Here is a 7466-nt window from a genome sequence, read left to right on the forward strand (position 1 = left end):
GCAGCCATGCTGGTTTCTTTTGAGAGCTGTTATTTTTCTTCTTTGTTGGTATTGTGCTAGACTGGGCTTTTATCATCTCACTTTTTAAAATTTTCCAAGCTTTTCGAGTTGTTTTCCCCTAGAGGATTCTTATCTATGGAATCCTTCCCAAGCTCTCTCCAAGTTTATTGAAATTAGCTCTCTTAAAGTCCAAGACTCTAGTTTGACTGTGTTCTATTGCTTGTGCTTCCAGAATATTGAATTCCAATATTGCATGATCAATTCCCCCCAAAGGTTCCTGTGGCTTCGACACCTTCTATCATTTCATCTCTTGTTAGTGAGGATTAGATCCAATATGGCTAATCCCCGAGTTCCCTTCTCTACTTTTTGGGAGACAAAGTTGTCTGCTAGGTTTGTCAGGAATCTGTTTGATCTTCCACTTGGTGGAGAGTTTGTCTCCCAGTTGATGTCAGTGTAATTAAAGTCCCCCATTACAATTGTGATGTGCCTCCTACATACCTTAGTTAGCTGACTAGCAAAAAGTTCATCTATTTCCTCTGCTTGGTTGGGCGGCCTATAGTATACACCTATGGCAATGTCATTTCCCCCCCCTTATATTGACCCAAATGCATTCAAGACAGTTTTCATCATTGTTGTGCTCTATTTCTGTAGAGATGTAGTTATTTCTTATATAGAGAGCAACTCTACCTCCTCTTTTGTTTGGTCTGTTTCTTTTAAATAATTTAAATCCCTCTAGCTGTGTGTTCCATTTGTGGGTTTCATCCCACCATGTTTCCGTAATGGCAACAATATCATATTTTCCCTCGTTTACCTGAATTTCTAGTTCAATAAAGTTAATAAAATCAACTACTGTATACCAAAGTCCAAGTGGCAATAGAAATTCTAAAAACAAAAAACCAAACAAAAAGGAAATAATCCATTTTTAGAAAGGTCTATAAGAAACTCAGAACTGTACTAAAATGATGGGTGAAAGAATTTGAAGATGAATTTATGAAAAATGAAATGGAAGAACAAGAGCAGAAATTGCTAAAATTGGGTGAAAGGGATTAAAAACAACATCTGAAAATCATCAATTGCATGACTCAATTTTAACTGAAATATCTAAACAGCTTAATGAAAAAGGAGACATCAACGACTGGTTAATAACTGGCAAAATGTATAGGATTCAAAAGGACTCAGCAAAAGTGGCCACACCTCAACCCTACAATGTTTAAATTACTCATAGGCATAAAAGTGGAGAACACCCAAGCTTATTTAGATGAAAATAACATCCTTCCTGTAAAACAAAGGAAATAAAAGGAAAAGCAGAGGTACAAAAGTTTAAGTTCAGATTGGTAAAGTGATGTTGGAGAATTGCAAAATGTGAAAATCCATTTTAATATTATTTGGATTGATTATATAATGCATTTGATTCATTATCACATAGTTGGATCATCAAATGTTTGGAAATAACGTGTCAGTAAAAACACTAGGATGTTTATAGTAAAAATATGAAGCAGCACAGGACAAAATTGGTTGGAAATGAAAAAATATGGGCTCTTCCAGAGTGACTCATTATCATCTTTATTACTTGTGATTGCTGTGATTCCCCTTTAAGTGACTTTGAAGGAAGCAAATCTTGGTTACCAAGCAGGAAAAACTGCTAATAAAATCTCACCTTTCCTTTGTGGATAATCTGCAGCTTTATGGAAAATCAGAAATTAAAATCCAGTCATTGACAAATACAATAAGGATAAAGCGATGGAATTTGGCTAGAGAAATGTGCTAGAGTAGTAATAAAGTTGTGGTGATAAGATCACAAACAGTAATAGAATCGAAATGCTAAACAGCCATGCCCTTGAGAGCCATCAGGGTGAAGTCTACAAGTATCTGGGTATTTTACTGTTGGATTTCATGAAGTGAGGACAAGGTAAACGTGATTAGGACAGAATATATCTAAAGAGTGAGAAAAGTGTTAAAGCCAAAATTTAATGGTGGAAACGGAATCAAAGCATCAATACCTGGGCCATACCTGTGATACAATAAAAACTTTTTTATGACCCAGTAATCCCTTAATTTTGGACAGAGGCTGGGTGACTGGATGGAGCTTAGGGTTTACTAGCCAGATGCCCTTCCTGATGCCTATGCCAAGTTAGCAGCAGATGTTTTCTCTCTGTGCCTTAGAAACATCTGCTGCTGCCTAGGATTGAACTCTCAACCTTTCTAGTGGGAGGCGAGCGTCTTCACACCAGTCAATACCTGGGACACAATGTACTGCTGGAATTAACTGGAAACAAGCTCAAATGGTCAGTTTGGACCAAAAAACAAGAAAGGTAGTTACTATTCACTATGCATTAAATCCCTGTAGTGATAGTGATTGATTATATCTGCCGCACAAAAACAGGCAGAGGTTTACTTTGAATAAAACTGCTGAAGAAGAAAAGCATGCACGGCTGATCACATAAAAGATTGCCAAGAACAAATATATTTGGAACTTACTGAATGTGCAAGAAACAAAACATGAATATTGAAATAATATAATGAAAACAAGAACTGACAGCTGTCATTACATGGTCAATTTCTACAAGGGATCAAGGGGAAAGTGGATAAAGATAAAACCTGGCAATGGTTTTCAACTTAAATAAAGTCATTCTGTTTTCTAAAATGATTGCCCTCTCCAAATCTCAAATCTTGTTAAAGCTTTTTGCTTTTTAAGTCAAAATCCTTTAATATAGTATTTTCCCCTCTTGATTACAAAACAAAAGCAATTCACCAAGTCTTTTATATCCGAAAGTATTTAAGAAAATGAGGCTTTTGCATATCTGGCATTCATAAAGGCTGCACAGTGGTTTTGAGTGTGATGGTAATCCCTCAGCTCCTAAACTGCCAACCCACAGACCCCAGGAGAAGCTGGATTCCCAGAGTCTCATGAGGAGCAGCTGTCCAGAACACAAATGGGCAATCTCTCAATCTCTATAACTTCAGAGAGAATTTGATTGGTCAAAAGTTGTTGCCTGGCTGTTGATCTTTGCTGCAGTGTTGCCCCTGCTTGCATATATGCTCACAAGCACATTTATCCCATCATAGGTCGTCACCTGGAAACCTGAAATCATAGTTGTTGGCAAGCATGGTTTTGTGATCAACAGAAGGGAACCACCAAAGGTCTCAGGAATGACTACCGTGGTTAGGTGGGTGGCTCGCTTCTGTCTGTGTCCAGCAATTGCTTTCATCATCTCTGGAGAGGGGCTGACAGTGTTTGTGGCGTGCTTTGTTCAAGGGGCAACCGAATAAGCTCTAGAGGTGCTGTTAGCAACAGCATCTGCTTGACTCATTCATCTGTGGGATTCCATAGTGTCCACTATTATGAGGCTTCTGAATTGCATCACTGAAGGTCAACTAAACACAAGACATTGGAATAAAGACAGGCATTTACACCCACTCAGCAGCCTTGAGGGAAGTGGGTTGCTTTCATTGTATCAATACAGCAGGAGCTTTGGAATTTCTCCACCATAAAAGATTTCTCATTTCTAAAGCTCCTTTTGCTTATCAGTTAAAAAGATGCTGGCTGTGTAAGGGAGGAAGAGGAGAGGTTTTATGGAATGTGGCATCCTGGGCACAGAAGAAGGGAAACATCATGATCACGTGGCATCCTGGGCACAGAAGAAGGGAAACATGATCACGTGGCATCCTGGGCACAGAAGAAGGGAAACATCATGATCGGAGGAGTTGGCCTCATCCTTGCCCTCACAGAGCACCAAGGACCCATCCTAATAGTCAGTGTTGCTTGTATGAAAGGAGATAACGGAGGGGAGGGGCAGCCAGGGAATGCAGGGGCTGTTTTGCTTGAGCAAAAGACGCTGAAGCTGATTACCTAGTCTTAGTCCCCAGTTCACTGAAATTCAGCAAAAGCAGAAAATTATTCATTTTAAGTAATATTGTGCCTAAAATTAAGCACAGAACTACAGAGATACTGTTCAAGTATCTCCTCATCAAAATTGGTCAAATAGCTTTTGAAAAAAATACTTCCAGGATACAGTTCATCTTGTGATGAAGACTCTTATCACCTAGGGAAGTCTCATCTTTTCCATTAACACTCTGCATTGCAAGTCATGTTGATTGGCATCTTCTCTGCTCTTCCTTGCACTGAATTCCACTTGAGCGTTTCACTCAGGCCTTAAACTTCCTTTTCCAAGTTATTTGTAGCTGCAACTGCCTTGCATCCTGCACCTCGAAGGGGGAGAGCGATGCCCAGCTCAGGATAGCTTCAAAGAAGAGCCTTGCAATGCAGAGATGTAGCCTTGACCTTCTATCTGCTCACTTTGAGCAGCTCTTTCCCCATTCCACCAAGACTTTTGATGCTTCTTTTTCACCTCTCATGATGCTCAGTACAACTTTGTAGAATAATCCAATTCATGGAAATTATTTTACATTTGTAATCCTCTCATGCATCTTCCCCCCACCTTCCATTAAGAAGGGAAGACAAAGCAGCTGCAGAATTCCTGTAAAGTAGCACCTGTCAGGCGCCATCGGCCTGGAAGCATCCTGCTCAAATGTGCTCCTCTGTGGCTTCTCCAGCCCCCACATGGCAGAGTTTGGAGTATGAGAAAACAATTCATTTTCTTTGATTGCCATCTAGAGTGTGGTTTGAACAAACGTTGTGTGGGCAGCTATGAGAAGTACTGTGAAATCACAGAAAATAATGCAGTTCACATCCTTAATGAACCAGTGTAGGTGCTGCCATTTAAAGATCTTTTTTTCTTTGAACAGTTTCCACATCTTGTTTTAAGGTTAAAGGCAACTGAAGGATTACAAAATACTTTGTATGCTTTTGGGAATTGATTGCTAGGAAAAGTGTTTAAGAAAGAACCTAGGAAAAGATAGAGGGATAATCTTTATCCTAAAAGCCCTCCTCCCATTCCTCAGAGCGTGGGTGCCTCACGCTTACAAGCAATGCCTGGGCTTCACTTCTCATGGTGGAGAGGGCTGGCCCTGGGGTGGGAGGATTGGGGGTGCCCCAGTTCCACCAGGAGTATTTGGATGCAGGAGTGGGCTCGGGGACTCTTTCTCACAGGAGCCCCAGCCAGTGTCCACTGGGGCATCTCCATTCGTGGGATAGAAATAGTGACAGTACAAGGGTGGTGTCAAAGCAAGAATGTTATATTACTCTAATAAAAGACTTTTAAGGTAAACAATGCCTCAGAGTTCTTTGAAGAGCTTATCCGTCAGAAACTTGACAGGTGGCTTGACTTCCTGATCCTATCTGATTTCTTTTGCCATATGGTCCAAATGCGTATTTAAACATCTCAGAAGAGTTGCTAGTTTGCAATCCATTTTGGAGAGGATTTGCCTAAGGAACTCAAACCAGCGGAATGAATTATCTATTTTTACTTTTGATTTACCCGTCTTTCCTACTACTGGATTTTGAAATCAAATTTATGAATTATACTGTGATCTGCAAACTAGGATGTGAATGAGAAATTCTAATCTCCAACCACCTCCTTGCCCATCTGTTGGCTTCTGGAGATCAGGACTATTGCTTATCGTACGTCTTACTGCATTTGCTTTAATGTAATCAGTTATTTGTCTCTGCTTTGTGATGTTTTACAGGTGAAATGGCCTGCACACATTTTAAGACCTGCCTTTGCTCAGAAACAGGTTCCCTGCCAGTGTCCTGTAGGAGAAGGGAGAATTTAGGTCACTTGCTGTGGGAAGGGCAAAAGAAAGCCGCATGACAAGAGGGTGGTAAATAGCCATAGCAATGTAGCACTTAGGACTTATATACCTTCACAATGCTTTACAGGTAAGAATTTAACCACCATTGTCGTGCACACACCTCCACCACCGACTGCCACATTACAACAATGGCTTCTTGGTTAAGTGCCAACTAGAAAGAGGAAGAGTATTTCTCATACCGTACATCAAACAAGTAAGGCTGGCAGAACTTTGTGCAATTTACTCAGCATGCCTGCTTTTTCTCCCCATTGAAATGAAGTCAACCCTTTCCTCTTGTTCATTGGCTCAGGAAAGGAGACCAAGCCCGGCAGTTTCCTGCCAAGTAGAGGAGGCCATGAACAAGGCCTGCCCTTCCCTGCAGCGGAGTTTTCAGACTTTTCTTTTCTGGGTTTGAGGAATCCTCAGCCTGGCACCAAGAGCAATGGTGCACTTTCTGGGCATTGCAGATGGTTGGGGCCAATTCTTTCAAAGAGACGCAGCGAAAGAAATCTCAGGAGGCCTCTGCCTGTCCTGAAAGGGGGGGGCAGTCTTGTAACCGAGGTCATTGCCCCCTTCTTCTGCCTGCTCTTGGGGAGTGTTAATCCTCCTATATGTGCTGATGGATGGAGACCAATTTTCAGAGAGCAGAAACACCAGAGTTGGAAGGGGCCTTAGAGGTCTTCTAGTTCAGCCTCCTGTTAGGAGACCCTAGGCCAGGGGTCCCCAACCTCCGCAGCTGCAGCCCGTTGAGAACCGGGCCACACAAGTGGCAGGTGAGGGTGCACACAAAACCATCCCCGCTTCCCCGCCACCATTTTGTGGAACTGGAAAGGTTGGGAACTGCTGCCCTAGACCATTTTGGACAAATGGCTGTGTCCGGTTTCTTCTTGAAGACTTCCAGTGATGGAGCACCCACAACTTCTTAAAGCAAGCCATTCCAGCGGTTAATTGTTCTCAATGTCAAGACATTTCTCCTTGGTTCTAGGTTACATGTCTCCTTAATAACGTTCCATCCCTTGCTTCTTGGCCTGCCTTCAGGTGCTTTGGAGAATAACTCCTCCCTTTCTTCTTTGTGGCAGCCCCTTAGGTAGTGGGAGGGTAATATCTTGTCTCCCCTAGTCTGCCTCCTCCTTAGACAACATATATACATTTCCTGGCCAGTTGGCAGACCCTTCTGGCAGCACCAGCTTGAGGGCAAAGCTCCCTGAGTTTCTTTGAATCGGTGGGTGGGGCGGGGGGGGGGCGGCATGGCCTCCTGTGAAGAGATCCCTTCAGCTGCTGCTGCTGGAAACCGCAAGACTCCAGTGGGCAGGCCTCAAAGAAAGGAGCCACGCAAAAGACGGTGTGTGTGTGTGTGGGGGGGGATAGAATCAGGACTCGTCGTTTCCGTCTGCGAACAGGCACGCGTGCAGGGGCGGGCGCGCCAAGCGCAGAATTGCCAGAAATCCTACGAGCCTCAAAATAGCCATCGCTTGGTTTGCTTGCTGGCCCTCCCTTTCCGAGAAAGAGAGGCAGGGGTGCATCCGCCCCCCCCCCCCGTCCCACATCTTCTGGCACCGGCAGCAGCGACTTCGTTCAGAGCCGGCGATTCATTCGCTGCAGCTGCCCCACTCAGCAGCCGAGCGGGCGGAAATCCTTCCGCCGTAACTACCGCGCACGGGCTTCCTTAGCGGTATCCGTGGGCCCTCCGAGCGGTGGCTACTGGGCGTGCTCGGCTGCGACCACCGCGCGGGAGCGTCAGAAGGACAGGAGCCGCGAGAAAGTACGTAGCGCCG

This window comes from Vipera ursinii (assembly GCF_947247035.1).
Source record: "Vipera ursinii genome assembly, chromosome: 9".
NCBI lineage: Eukaryota > Metazoa > Chordata > Lepidosauria > Squamata > Viperidae > Vipera > Vipera ursinii.